Here is a 16234-nt window from a genome sequence, read left to right as displayed (position 1 = left end):
TGAAGAGCCTCTCGATCTACAGTCTTCTATGCATCTGTGTGCCTGGGTGTACAGTGCGATTGTCTGGTCATATCTCTAATTGTTGTTACAGGTTTGGCAAGATTAGTATTATGCAAGTTCACCAAAAAGATGTTGTGTGACATGATGGAGTCAGGCACTTCTTTTATGGCTTCAGTTCTGTGCATGAATAGCAGCGGTAGGGTGGAGCTAGGCGTTCATACGGCCCCCTGACTAAGTCTTTTTGTGTTTCTGAAGCAATTAACTTTATAACACTGCACTCCTTTGTATTAACCGTCCTGCTGTTAATATGCGTGTTCTGAAAAAAACTTACGTTAACTGTGGAAAAGTTGTACCACTGACATAATTTAAGTTTATTGACATATTTCCCCAATCAACAAAGACAAAGTGATATGCCATGCTGTGTACTTCTTACAATCAATTGTATTACTAAGTATCTTTACATTTATGCAATTGGTGTCATAGGCATTATGCTACTAATGGAGCAGTTCATTCAAGCCCACATAAGACAAATTAGCTTGTTGATAAAGGGAGGAATGTTTGTACTATTTGTATTATTCACAGTATGTAGTTGTAGAGTCCCCTCTGACACTGGGATACTGAGATAAATGTTTGTGTGCTGTATTTCAGCAAGGTTCCTCTTCAAAGGACTGTTGGTTCAAGCATCACAAATTGATTTCTGCACCAAAGCTCCGGATGAAATAAGCTTTCCTCTATCTCTTTTACTTTTTCTCATTTAGTTCCTCTCTTCCTCTCTCAAAGTTCTGCAGTGTAACCCATATGAAAGGCTACCATTGAACGAGGGGTTCCTAATTAGCAAACATGGCACTTTTTAAGCATAATCACACCCAAGGATACAAACAGCCCTACTTTGTATCAAACCCAATTAATTAATTACTGTGACAGTGCTTGGTCTGTCCTGCATTTGGTGGTTGTCGCTATTGGCTAACCAAGCTGAATTTGGTGTCAGTGTTTAATAAATGTATTATGTATTCAAAGCAGTGCCTCTTCAAAAAGAGGTGTGAAATGTAATGATTGCAGATTTAATGCACACATGCACACACACTCTCTCATCAGGCAGTGCTGGGCAAACTACAATAAGCCTTTTATAAAAAAGTGCATTTGCATGCGGGTTCCCTGCTTCATCCACCAGTGTCTGAGGCAGAATGCGTAGCCCCCAAAGCAGGGTCACAGTCATTATCATTAAGCAGGCCAGGTGGCTTTGGTTTTCTCGTTAACGCCCCATTACATTCACTGATGACATCCAGGACGTTAACTATACATCATGGCATCATGACCCATCTGTCCACCAAGCCACCAGAGGACAGACGGCCACTTCCCTTTGTCTTTCTCTACGCCGGCGTCGGGGCGCATTTGGAGTCGCCTGACATGCATAGAGGGCTGGGGAAGATGACTGATTGATAAACTATAGATATTTGAATGTAAGAAAAAATATAGTTAATCAATTCTAAAATAATACAAATAAAACAATTACAAATTTTAGAAAGGTCTCCATGAAGGTCTTGACAGAAGAACAGAATGCTTAATGTAAAGCAAAGTGTTTTCCTCGGTGCATTTTAAGTACATACCGTGTGGGCGAATGCCAGTAAAGTATCTATAGACATATGAAGTCATAACAGAATTCTTAAAGATTCCATAAAGGGTGTGGCTTTCGCCAATATGACCAGACTAGGTCTGACTTGAAAATGATAAGCTCTGCCTCTTTTGATCTAGTGAACTAGATGCTGTGGCAAGTATCCATCTGGGGGTAAGCTCATCCGTTCACTTCTGCAGGCCAGATGTGTGACTGAATCTGTACTAAAAAAGGAATAAAGTAAAAAATGATCGAAGAAAGATATGCCTTTCTAACACACAGCCTTTCATTGCTGTGTTGGGTATTAACGTTAATGTTTGGGTATTATCTGTGATTTAACGGTATTCCTTAAATTCTGCAAAAAAATGTTACTCATTGCGTTCTGTCTTAAAGCATAAGCATAAATTATGTCATTATATCATTACATCTAAATGTGTATTTAATATGTTAGTTTTACTTTGGCAAACTATATACAGTGTTTTTATAGATGGATGGATTGAGATATATATATATATCTCTGACTGAAGCACTATGTCATACTCTGACCAGGCCTGGCACCCCTTTCCTTCCCTTCCAGCACTCACTCAAGATGATTACAATGGACAGATCACACACACACACACACACACACACACACACACACACACACACACACACACACACACACACACACACACACACACACACACACACACACACACCCCGAGGACCAACATCGTCAGTGTTGGGGGGGCTCAAAGAGGGCCAGTTGGGTAAGAGTTGTGACCCTCCTCACAGCGGGCTACACTAATGAGCCTCCAGTGTTGGTTTGGTTAATGGACTCGTGTCACTTTGCCCCTCGTCAGCGGGCCAGCTCTGCCGTGCAGAGGGCCGGCAGTCGCAAAGGGTTAAAACCCAGCCGCGGCTGGATGACTTATTCAGGATGCTTCATCAATATTTCAATGAAGCTTTCGCTCTGAGACGAGTCTCTGTGGAGTATGTGTGGAAAGTGGACAGACGCGTTAGACGGTCCTGCTCTTTAAATAACGTCAATGCTCAAGTGGCCTGGAAGAGCATGACTGATCCCGTCAGGAAGAAGTGTATTGACGGGTGCGGTTGCACCCTGGTTTGCAACTGCTGTTGCGATTCAGGCTTAAAGCTGGGCTTTGTTATAAATTGCACTGTTACCATTTTGTGCGTCAACAGGCATGAAGCATGAAATTGCATTTTGTAAAAATGCTCAAACACGTTTCACTGCTTAGCCCTCATTCCCCTGTTAGACTATCTGTTTTGAAAGACATTTCTTTTTAAAAAGGCACTCAGCCTCAAAATGCCCTTCGCTATAAGCTGGAGTTGGTTATTGATTCCATGAATTGACTGTAATGAGATTCTATATTTCTATAGCAGTATTATTCCAGAGTGTAGTTGAATTCCTGATCCTGTTCAATAATGTGCCAAAGGTGGTGTGCATTATTTTTCACGGTACATCTCTGCCTTTAAAAATGTCCAAATCATTTTGCTACAAATCCAACATTCAAACATAACTATCAACCAGATGTTTCCTTGACAACACAAAAAAAATACACCCAAAGCACCGCAGGAGAATATTTAAATTTAAGCTGATTAAGGCGATAAAAATCTAGTACTATAATAGATGAAAGTTGCTTATATCTAATCCCAGCTGGTTACTGTTGCGTAAGGGCAATAAACCACTCCTGGCTATCCCGTTATTGAAAAATAATGTATTCCCTCATTATTTTTCAATAATGGCACAGCCCGTCGTGGTTTATTCCTTCCATATTAACTAATCGGCCTGCGTAGGGGGCAGCGTTGTTGTGACATTCTCCATGAGTTATATACTGGGGGGGCTGTCTCTAGCACCCCGGCTCCAAGTTTAACAGCAAGACGATAAAGATGTTTAACAGAACGAACCAGCTTTGCCGTAATGAGGCGCCTCCATCTCCCCCACGCCCTCAGGATATCTGTCCCCCTGAACCAAAGCGCCTTCATTAAAGAGCCACCGAGAAATGCTTTACTGACTACTGTCTACCCGCTAACCTTCTCCATTGACAGGGACGCATTGTCCCTGTCAATCACTCATCTCTAGCTTAGGCAGCCTCGGCTTCTTATCATGTTTACCAATTACAGAGGGTTTGTCAAACACGCATCTTGTATCAACCCTCCTCTTTTGTCTTTTCATTTTTCTAGTTGGTTTGTATTTTAATGGCACAAAGTCCAATTTTTACTGTCATTCACTGGTCTTTGTGTGGGAATAAAACCAAAACTTGACAGATAATGTATACCGTTATGTGCATTTTATTTCACACACCTGTGTACACGAGGCAGGCTTCTGTTCAGGAGAGTGCAGTGCGTGGTCTGCATCTGCATCTTCAAGAAATATGGTGCCCATGTCTGCTGAGACCCAGACTCCAGCCTGAACATGTGTGCCCAGAGGGAGGGAGTGTGTGTCTGTGTGTGTCTTTGTTTATGTCTGTGTGCGCCTAGTCACCGTAGTCCTCATACCTGTCAGATGCACTAATCAATCACATCCTGGTCCCACGTGGCTGTTCCAACCTGCAGAAGCGCTCGGCTGTAACAGACAGACACGCACTGACACACTCTGCGCACACACACACCAGCACAGATGCCACGCATGCTTACACAGAGGAATGGGGGTTGGATGGGAAGAGGGGGGGACATTATGCATGCAAGAACACACCTTTAGTGGTCCCTTCCTCAACCTAATGCACTCAAACTTCTCATCCAATACATCACACACACAATGCATGGTACCATTTCAGTAGGATACACAGTCATCTACGACTCTACTTACGACTTATTTGGGCTGGGTTCTTTTATTTATTTATTTATTTATTTTGACATTTTGTTTTGTTCTCCACCTTGATTTCATTTTGTTCTCTTCAAGTTTGACAATGCAGGCCAGCTGGACTGGTACTGACACGCAACTGCGGAGTCTTCACCGTAGCTGGTGGTTTACAGGGTTTACCTCAAAGGCTCGGATTCACTCTGGTCCTAGGGAAGGTCTGACGTTACTGTAGGCCACCACCCTCACCTGGCCTCTCCTGTCAGCAGTTTGTGGACAAAAGTTAGTGTTTTGCGTCATTGTAGAGTTTCCTCCGTTGGGGAGAGGAGATGCACAAGCCTGTAAGATGGAGTGAGAGTTGAGGAGAATGGAGAAAAGGAGAGAGAGGGGGAGGGAGTTCAGAAGAATGAAAGAAGGAGGGGGAGCTGAGAAAAGAGAGATCTCCTCTTAATGTTGTTAGAGAGGGATGAGAGGGGGGGTCCTTCCGATCCTTATAAAAGCTCTTTTGGTTGGTGTAGATGGGCCTCCGGTATTGAGGCGGGAACATTCTTAGCTGGATTAGAGAACTGTTTGTTTACCGAAGTGGATCTGCTGCTTCAAAGGCCCAAAAGGAGAGTTACAGAGAAACAAGCACCACTTGTTCACACCGTTCACACACAACACTGTTGTTTAAAAAAAACTCTGCCCAAACATCCCACAGATCTACAAGCTTTATTGCCATCAGAGATAAGATATAAACATGCCAATACAAGGACCTTTCACATAATTGCGGATAAGGACTGGCATGTCTTGTCTGAACTTTTAGGTTTTGTACAGTGCTGTCATTCTGCTATAATTGCTGAAATTTTAATTGGTCATGTGTTCTGCTCTATGTCAATGGTGCAGTTGTATTTTATATGTAGTTTTACAAAGCAGTGTAAAACTCTCAAAACAAAAAAAGGATAGCTTTTACAATAGACAAGCCCCATTGGATATACTCTTGCATTGTAAAAGCTTCAATATAAAATTGAAACATGTCGAAAACACACGTTTTTATCTGTGAAGGTTGAATTTCTACATTTTTTGTAAATTCCATTCTAATAATTATCAGTTGACCCTGAATGTGTAATGGTTTAGCGTCATGTTTTAAGACCAACATGTTAAGGCTGATTCTACCTCAACTTGACCATGGGACTCTTGCACACACCGGCCAACATGAAACTTCACAGAGAAAGTGACTCATCAGGAAACCAGTCAACTGCCTTCTGAATCTAGCCCCGGTGGGCTCCTATCAGCATGAATTTTTCACACAGGCATAGAGAACAAGTGAGGACGGGAAAAAACATATACCCACTGACACACAACACAAAAGCACGCAAAATATCCCCCACTGGGTCTCCTGCGGTGTGAACGGTTGGGTGAATGACTACAAGTGCCACAACACCCTGGCATGGCCCCTCATTGCCCACCCCAGCTCCATCCCCTTCACATTATCCAGAGTTATACGGGGCACAATGTGTACGTGTGTGTGTGTCCTGTTGGACACACACACACACACACGCAACCCCCACTCCCCCTCCCTTGTATTCGGCTTTCATGTGAAATGAAAAGACGGGGCTGTATAAACAAATACAGCCCTTCCCTTGGTTTCTCTCACCTTCCTTCCTTCCTTCCTTGCTCCTTCCTCTGTCTCTCTCTCTTTTGCTCTCCTTGTCACTCTCAATTGTTATTCTCTTTGTCTCAGCCTCTCTCTCTTTCTCCCTTCCTCTCTCCCTCAACTGGCTGGACTCTACAACATGAGCCAGAGCCAGAGTGTGCTGCTCCGCTGGTGTGGGCGAGAGAGAGCCAGTGAGCAGCAGAGTCAACCTCTCTCTCAGAATAGGAGGAGTGTGTGTGTGTGTATGTGTGTAGTGTTGTATCTGCATGTGTGTGCATGTGGGAAGCCTGGGAGGCCACGCCCACTCTGGGCTGATTCCAGGCATCCTGGCGATAATGAAGTCTGCGCGGTTCTGCCTGCCAGTGTGTCATACTACCATCGCTCTAGCGGACACACGCTCTCTCTCTCTCTCTCTCTCTCTCTCTCTCTCTCTCTATAAACACGCACACACAGCGGAACACTCTCGCTGTCAAACACGCACACACAGACTGAGAGAAGTGGAAGAAAAGACAACGGGACGTAAAGGAGGGAGAGGGGAGAAGAGTTTTGGTGTGGTGGGATGCCGGTGGTAGCCCATCACCGCGGCTAAACCGGCGGTCTCACATTGCACCGCGGGACAGACGGCAAGTGCCGTATACGGCCGCCACAACCCCCCCCCCCCCCCCACCCCCTCCTCCCTCCTCCTTCTCCCACCACACACACACACCACCTGCCGCCACGGAATTCTTGGATTAATCTCTTCTCCCGAGCGGGATCGGAGGAGTTGCTGAACGGACAACATGGGGAACCAGTCGGGAAGACAGGATGAGACGGATTCAGGTCTGCTCCCCGGTGCTTCTCGCCGTTTTGACTCCGCAAACAGTGTCTGTCTGGCTGGCTGTCTGACTGTCTGACTCTGTCTGTCTGGTTGGCTGTCTGACTCTTTTGTCTGTCTCTCTTTCTGTCTGTCTCTCTGGCTGGCGGTCTGCCAGGTGGTCTGTCGGGCAATGTCTCCTTCTCTCCGTCTCTTCCTACCCCTTTTACCGGTTTCTCTTTGTGTCTGTGTCTCTTCTTGTGCTCTCAGTCTGTCTGTCTCCCCTCACGTCTCCGCTCTCTGTCTGACCTCGAGTCTGTGTATCTTTCACACTGTCAGCTGGTCCCCCGTCTTTTTGTCTCTACCTCATCTCCCTTTGCTCTCCCTGCCTCAATCTTTATTTTCATCATGACCAGCCATATTCATCCATCTTTCTCCTGTATCTGACTGGGTTCTTTTCTATCTAATCTGTCCTTACTTTAAAGCAAAGGTTTGGTTTCCTGAACAGACCTGCTTTTATCTAATAGTGCATAATAGTCATAGTGCACTTTGCCTGTATCTTGGACTAATAATCTCTGTAGCTTGCCTTGTTGGGCTGTAGTGTGTGTGTGTGTGTGTGTGTGTGTGTGTGTGTGTGTGTGTGTGTGTGTGTGTGTGTGTGTGTGTGTGTGTGTGTGTGTGTGTGTGTGTGTGTGTGTGTGTGTGTGTGTAAAATCGACATTGGCATTTTCTTTTATTCATGATCAGATCTCAATAGCGCATATAAGGTGTAAAATTCCCTATGAATATTATGACAAAGTGGTGGTGTGTGCTTATGATGGTGTAGGTGTTTGTGTGTAGAGTGCAACAGAAAAATGCTGAGTGAGGTTTCTCCCTTGTGTCATTGCGACTGCCTGGTTACTAAGATGCTGTATTAACATGTACAACATTCTATTTTAAAAGTCCCTATGACCAGCTGAAAACTATGCGCCCTTCAAAGCATGGGTACCCATGCTTACTCTGTGCACATGTGCAGTGTCTTCAAACCTGCTGTGGCCTACATCATTTGCATCTGCTATGTTGTGCACATTTATATTTGGACCAATCCTCTCCCATCCCAGTCAAGTGACCTGCTCCCTGCAAGGTTCTCTCCATGCCTGAGAACCAATAGACCAGACCAAAGACTTGCAAGGCTGTTGGCAATTGGGGTTTAAAGGACCACACACAGAATTCCTGCGGAGCATGTCTTCAGTATTTGGGGTTCAGCCAACACTTGTTTGGTTCATGATGGAGAACAGTGAGATCAGGTTCAGAGACGAGAGTTTGGAGCTACTGCATACTTTCAGAGATCAGCTCCCACTGGTCTTTACAAACACATGCTCGCACTTGACGGATGATATGCAACAGCCACAGGAATGTGTAAGCGCACTTGCTGTGAAGTTACATGATGGAATGGGATCGTTTGAACAGATATGGTCCAATAGGCAATAACGTTGTATTTAAAAAAATATATATATATTTTACAAAGATCATGTTCAATTGGCTTATTAACGGGCTGTCACTGTCGCTATACAGTTCCTCTTTAATAATTGGTGAATATCAAGCTGCCATTGATGTGGCTTACTCTTAGGCTAAATGTGCAAGCAGAAAAGAATACAAGAATTAGAAACGATATGAAATGATGTGGTCTTTCTTTACTATAAATTAAGGCACATTGGCAGGTTATTAACTTTGGTATGAGAAGATATTTCAAACACACAAGGTAAATCTCTGCTCGGGCAGGGAATAGATTAGGCTTCTCCACCAATTCACTCAGTCATCCATTATGCTGCTGGGGCTGTGAGATGTATTTATACACTGCTGGGTTAAGCTAGGGCTCTTTCCAATGATCTATGTTGTGACTGCAGAGATTGCGCTTCAGAGTGGTCTGATGTTAATTGATCAGGCCATTATTCACAGTGTTCCATATAATAAATTGGAATATATCATGAAACTGCTAGAATATTTCTCTTGAGATGTGGCTTAGTCCAGAGGCCAGACGCATTGAAACACATGAAATGAGGCACCCTGATCAATTTAATCTCATCTTCAAGTTTTAATGCTGTGTTCATATATTTTTTATAATATTTATATTTTATGTATTCAGCAGTTGGCCACAATTTGCTGGAATTTCTTAGGAAATCCATATTTTTTTAACTCCCCAAGTTAACGTTCACAGCATGACTGATGTCGGAATCTCCGGACTGAAACTTCAGAATTCCGAGTTGTCTTGAACACAGGAGCTAACCCCATAAGCAGGAATTTCAGGACTGTGGTATAATAAACACCTATTGTAACAATATATATATTAAATATTGTGTAGTAAGCATTGTTTCTTTATTGTCTTTTTCTTTGCTTCAATAATATACCGGAATACGGAAGTTAACCTTAGACCTTAGACCTCCATTCCACCCTTGTCAATCCCAACTAAAGGCCAGCTGTGTTTGGTCAGAGATTGGGCTTGTGTGTGTGAATCCACTGCGATGTGCAGAATCCACTGCGATGTTGGTGCAAGTCGGCACAGAGACGTGGGAAAAAGCCAAGCAAACTCATTTTACCCATTTGATTTGCAGTGTTATCTCCAAGGTGGAGGGGTTGAGTGGTGGGCTGTCATCAGCTGCACAGATAAGCAAAGCTTTATCAGAGCATTGCTACACCGAGGAACACTGCTCCACTGTTTCTTCTTCTCTTTCCTCTGCCGACGCAGGGTCTACGGTCACCGGGCAGTCAGCCCATTAAGAGCTTTAAATATAACTTCAACATTTCTTTATATTTTTAACCAGTGTCTGATCCCGTATTCTATGTAATTCAGTCAGGAAACACACGCAGTGAATGGAATGCAAGAACTTTTCAAGATTCTGCGCTCTCCTAGCTATGTTTGTCCAGCCAGTTCAGTCATGATTTGGCAAGTGCTCGCATGGTCAAAAAAGGGAACTTTTTTGAGGTCCAGCCTCTTGCGGTCTCCCCTGCAGAGGGGTAGGGATGCTTGGGAGAGTCTGTAATGCAGGGTAATGCTGCCAAAGGGGTATGTGCAAACATTTTGATAGGAGCACCCGAGGTGGTTTGTATACCGATGTAGCAATAGTCATATTGTCATTGAAATAACATGGCTGCTTTTTTGTATTTTCTTTTGGTTCACGCACTGGCAGCTGGTTGTCAACATCATGATCCAGGACTGCATCAAAAGCTATTGTTTTTCTTGTTGTTTTTTACTACTAATATGACGACATACTTCAACTGGCAAAGCGACATGAGAGTTTAGCCATAAGATGTTGGCTTGCTGTATGTGCAACCGAATACATCTATTCTTCCATCACACAACGCAAAGGACCCAAACCTAAACAAGCTAATCTAAACGTATTTGGAATACATGAAAGAACCATTTGTTGTTTATTCAGTCTAATTCTGAATGTCTCTTTAAGTACCTGTGTGTGTGTGTGTGTGTGTGTGTGTGTGTGTGGGGGGGGGGGGGGGGGGGGGGGGGTACATTTCAGTTGTGTACACTTAACAGTGTTCCCATCTGTGTGCGTTGGTTTATAAACATGTGTGTGTGTGTGTGTGAGACCTTTTGAACTCAATTGGGAGCTCTTGAGTATGTTGATGTAGTGATCTTAATGCATGAGTGTGTCCAGCTGCATCTGCTTGTTGTCTGTCTCCCATTCGGACAAATATCTCTGACATGGAAAGACATTTTCTCCTTCAATACAAAACATCTCAATGTTTTTAATCAGTCTAAATTAAACCTTGATTCATGTCTGTTTAAATGAAATAGCCCACCATCTCTCCTGAATTATCTCTTTGTAGCATCTAGGAAACAAACTGTGATTTCCTTTTGTTCACGTCTGCTAACATAAATTAGATCAATTGCAAGGGACCCCGTTTCCCCCTCATGAAATAACAGCTTGGATTCTACCCATGGGGACCAAAGCCAAGCCCTGGGTTGTATATCCATGCCCTACTCTCGACACCATGTCCGGGCAAAAGAAGATAGGCCGCCCCATTTTGGAAAGCTTGGAAGCAATGGAAGCTGTGCCAACGTTGGCTCTCCCTGTAGCAGTTGGCAGAGAAAATTAACTCTCTGCTACTCCATTTCAGTCACCCTTGCAAAAGCAATTTTTAATCTTAATGTGTTCAACCTGGTTGAATAAGGTTGAATAAAAATGTCCTGGTATTTGAGTTTGTGGTGAACTAGCATCCGTGTGTTGGCACATAACACTGAGGCTTGATAGAAACGTAAGAGCATATCTTGCTTCCGTAACTAACCCTTGACGTAAAAGTGTCTAAACACACTAATATGGTGAAAAATGTGACCTGCATGTTATCTTCTATTATAATGTATGAATATACATCCATATCACAAATGTCTTTCCAATCTGTAATTATAGGTCTGATCCAACATATCCAATCAAACAGGCTCTGGATCTGTGTATCTGTGTGTAGACACATTGACTTGACTTGATGTATTATGTTTAGATATCCAGGTGTTCTGTTGGGTGTTGGCTATGTAGTTATTTATTATTCATGGTTGTGTTGCTCTGCCGTACACATACCTGAGATGGATGAACTCAAACACTGCAGCTCTCCCTGAGTGTTTTATGTTTTTATCTTGAAGGGCTTCCGCTGGTTAAATAACGTCAGATCACTGAGATGGTACAACTATTGTTAGTCTGGGATTAGATACAGGCTTCTATTTGATCAGGGGTTTGCAAATCCTTCTCATGCTTCAATCTGTCATGAATATTGTACTTTCATCAGTTTGGAGTGATTGTTCCAGGAAGAAGCCTCTAACATTCAATCTTTGTAAACGATCTGGCTTGTTCAGAGCAATCGTCTTAAAGTATCTTCCTTGTTTGAGCAGAATGTTCCCATGCTACAAACTTCCTGATGTGTTGAGGGAGATTTGGCCGCCTCATTGTCCATCAACATAAAGACGCCGGGGCAATACCATTAGCATGCAGGGCAGCCGGGATTATTTACTTCACATGATTAAAGAGGCCATGGTTAAGTGGGCTTCCGTGGCTCGCCAGGTCTTTTGCTATACGGCCTTTCTTCTAGATTGAAGTGATCCTGATGAGAGTTGCTCACCTAACCGGCCAAACTCTCAACACGGTTTCTCACTCCTCACTCGTGGACACATAATAAACAATAACTTTGTCATGCTGAGATGAGACCTCTGGAGGGTTGAGCTGCATGTCATTAACGTTGGCTTGCGTTGGAGGTGGGGAGCATCATCTGGAGCATCATGGCTCCAGCGTTTGTTTCTATTTTTATGGCGGCGTCTCTGCTGTGAGTGGGCTTTCTGTAGGAGCACAGCAAATAAATGAAGCGTTTCTCTGCAGTTCAATGAAATCCAGTGATGGCTTTCTCTAGCAGAGTTTCATGTGATAAATACAGTAAAAACTGTCGAGTCCCATTTCTACTCTGAGTTTGTAGTGTGTCAGCCTTTACTGATTTGCTTTCTGTCCAACCTCTTCCAATTCATTGCAAATGTGGGTTATAATAACCTTTGTTTTGCTATATGCATAGCACAATCCACATTCTGGTTATGGATGAGTAACCTTTCCTGGGTCACAGGGATTAGATTATGATGCGTTGTTGATGAAATTGCAAAAATAATCTCGTCAACTCACAAATCTATAATTTGTTCTTATAGTCACAACACATACGATTATGTCCTTGCCCATATTATGCGTCCTTCACCCAAATACTATCTTTTAATATTCTTCAAAATTCACCATAGTAGTGTATCAGTACAGATTTGTTTGAAAATTAATTGAATGTCTAGTTGTGATTGTAATATCATTGTTACTAGTGTAACTTTGCAATATATGTCACAACGTTTTTATTCATATAAGCATTTTTAAACACATTATCTGAGGTCTTCAATCTAAATAAGTTATTTTTCATGTCTGAGTCAAAACCGTCTTGAAATTGACGTTATGGGCCCAAGCTTGTCAAGAGTAGCTAAAGGCAGCCTATGAAAACCATAGTGTGTCGAATTCTGGTCTCTATTCATGTCACTTATCAATTCTTGTGGCGTCAAAGCAAGCATTTTATCCCTCAGTTAGTCACAAAATGTTCTTGATTAAAGTCCTCACACTGCTGAGATGCCAGCATTCATTGGAACAATGCCCTTCAGAGATTAAAATAGTTACTATTACTGGACATAGCTCAGGGATTATTGAAACTTTTAATTTAAACAATAGCCAAACACCTCTACGTAGTCACGTGCAAATCTTACAAAACATGTATTTAATTTATTATGAGTGACTCATGACATTTTTTTATGATTATTTATTTATTTATTCTTTATTTATATACATTACTAATGCTAGTCTAGACAATTTAAAGGATTTTGAAAAAATGCCTGCCCTCCAATCAGGCCTCGTCCAAGGCCACCCCCCCAAAACAGTTGACTAGCTTGCTAGCTTTAGCAATTGGTCTGCTTAGCCTTAGTTAATACACACAGGTAGTTTGTAAGGTAGGTAGACAGACAGGTAGGCCATCCAATAATTTAATTAGAGCATTTGAGATTTTTATAAATTATTTTCTTTCATTTGATTTAATGATTGACGTCAGGATGTTAACAGAAGTTCAACAAATCTGACAAAAGGAATCCTAAAATAAATGTACTACATTACCTTAAACATCAGATTATTTATACTGTTATTTCCAATTTCTATTCCAATAGTCCCATTATGACTTTGTTCACTATAAGTGTTGAAAGTAGGGTTAAGAATAAGTGACCTTCTATTTGGTCTGGACCAATGCAAACTCCATCCCCATGAGCGTCATGGCAGTGTTTTTTTTTCGACCAGTAAGTGGAAAGGAATGCTGGTAAGCACGGATGTCTGAAGGCTAGGTTCCTGATGACCCTCTCCATGCCCTGGCAGCTCCCTGACCTGGCTACCCCCAGACAACAGGAAGACACACGCAGGCCCATGTTTTTGTTCTCCAACATGACTGGAAAGTACTGGTCATTTCTCTTCCTGGAACACCAGTTGGGAAAAGGGGCAGGGGGGGTGGGAGCATAGCTAGTGAGAGTGACAAAATATTGTCAGGAGCATGTCTGACATTTCACACTAAGCCACTTTATCATCCCCGACGCCAAAGCCAGGGAACCTCGAGCAGCTGTGGACATCACCCAGTGTCGTTAACCCTTTGGTATCTCTGTGTTAATATAAAGATGCACTGCACTTTGCTCTCATTGCACTCTTGTCACCCCTTTTGCTGGCCGGCTGAATGACTACAATAGCGGCGTAATACTGCCCAGCAACAAGCCCCCCCCCCCTGCTGTGAACGAGGAGCTTATCTTCATTAGGGTCAAAGGATCCTCCCTGACCGTTACTGTGCTCACGGAAGCAATCGCCATAAAGTAATAAATTGATAACAAGGTGAGGTATGTTTGTATGTATCAGGAATTATGTGAAAGACGAAATGTACATATCCTACAAGACACAAAGCTATTGAGCGTGCTCCAGAGAACATAACTTAAACAGAAATTAAAATGTGGACTGTATTAGGTCATTTGGAGTTGTTTTTAATGGGTTGGTTAGGCTGGCCTGTTGAAGTTGGCAGTTCATGTCTTCCTGTTAGGCACGTTGCCCATGCCCCAGAGTTCCTCAATGTATCTTCACATACAAAACAGCCAAGATAAGATGATTGTTTATTGATTCCGCACTCAAAGAAAGCTCTGTTATATGACCGTCTACGCCATAGAATGTCTAGTCTCCATTATTTCTGGGTCTTGGAAGCCCATCAATAGAAATGCATTGATTTATTCTAGCAAATTAACCATGTTCCATCCAAAGTCTGTGTTTGCTTATCGTTAGCTCTTTGGTATGAATGAGAGAAGGTTTTCCCCCCAACTGTGTGAGGATTTATTTTCTATTGGGAGGGATACAGGTTCATCTGGTGGTCATTTATATTGCAGCTTGACACCTGTTTGTGCTGACCTAGAGCGAGAAATGGAAATACAATAGAAACATCATATTTAGGGACCGAGCCAAACATGGCAAGGACCCTATTGAAACCCTCGTGATTATTCTTCCGCCGTATTTTCCAGCACTTTGACTGCATTTTTCCCCCCCTGAACATATACGAAAACTCAATTTTTTTTGGTGCAATTGTGGGGACTGGTGAAAAATTTGATATTCTAGCCCTCAAATTCACATTCGCCCCTAGGTGGCGCTATAGCAACTGTTCAAAAGTGCAAACTTTGCACAAGCAGCACGCGTCACCAGTTTGACCTACACTCATGAAACTTTACACACACATGAAAATCCTCATGATGAACAAAAAAGTCTCTTGAACTGAACATTTCCGGGTTGCCAGATTTTCCGCCATTTTGAATTATGTTAAAAACAGCAAATTGCCTAAGGATCCCAGGTTTTTCGACTTTGACAAAAATCCTTTGGCAGATATCATCTATGGCCGATTATCTTCAATATGACTTAAGGATTAGTCTGTACAATAAAATGTCAAGCTCCCATGAGCCATTGAGTTCTAAAATGGGTGTGGTTGAAAATGCCTAAAAAGTAAATTGCTCATATCAACATCAAGTTGGACTCCTATGATGTTGACCCAGATACAAAAGTTGTTCAGAATCAAATTCTGAACAAGATAAAGTAAAAAAAAATTAAAATGGGGCGTGCCATCGGAATGGGCGTGGCCTGTCACTAAAAGCGCCACAGTTCATAGACACAATGTTTGATTTGAGCGGAACAAACTTAGTGGCCATTGAGGACCAAAGTTTCAACTGCTCAAGTAAAATGAAGTCGATTGCCAAAACAACATGGCCGCCAGAGGAGGGTAAATCACTCAGCGGAGACCGTAATAGTTATGGCGGAGACCGTAATAGTTATGAATATGAAATTCACAGGACACGTGTAGACTGGTGCCTGTAGCTCACATACCAAAAATCCTGGTTCTCATGTTTGTAGCGCCCCCTACAGGAACTTTAAAAAGCAGCCCCTGCGCCACGTTTCACCAATATGTATGAAACTCGGTATGCACGTACAATGTGGCAATACCTACAGAAAAGCCTCTTGGACCCATGCTCCAAAACCCACCGGAAGTCGGAAATTTTAATTTTTTCATTTTCACTCTTGGTGGCCATTTTGAATTTTTTTCACTTTTTTGCCTTGTATTTGAATGAACTCCTCCTAGGGAATTTATCGGATCTGCTTCAAAATTGGTCAGTACAGTCATGAAGTGGTGCTGAACCAAAATCGTGCTATTTGTGACTGTATGTTGAAGGGCGTGTCCGTGGCATGCCGTCACAGTTGGCCATTTTTGAATTCCGTCGCCTTGTATTTGAACTAACTCCTACGTTGAAGGGCGTGTCCGTGGCGTGATGTCAAAGTTGGCCAT

General features: G+C 42.8%; 1 protein-coding gene across 1 annotated transcript in view; it reads left to right on the top strand.

Annotated features, from left to right (window-relative positions):
• The window catches only part of specc1 (sperm antigen with calponin homology and coiled-coil domains 1), a gene marked incomplete at its 3' end in the record, with an annotated part of 65783 nt that overhangs the window by 13398 nt on the left and 36151 nt on the right, over positions 1 to 16234 (top strand). The window lies entirely within an intron of this gene.

The sequence above is a fragment of the Micromesistius poutassou genome, assembly GCF_964030765.1.
Source record: "Micromesistius poutassou genome assembly, chromosome: 10".
Lineage (NCBI taxonomy): Eukaryota > Metazoa > Chordata > Actinopteri > Gadiformes > Gadidae > Micromesistius > Micromesistius poutassou.
The sequence above is the reverse complement of the archived record's forward strand: the minus strand, read 5'-3'. Positions and strand labels throughout refer to the sequence as shown.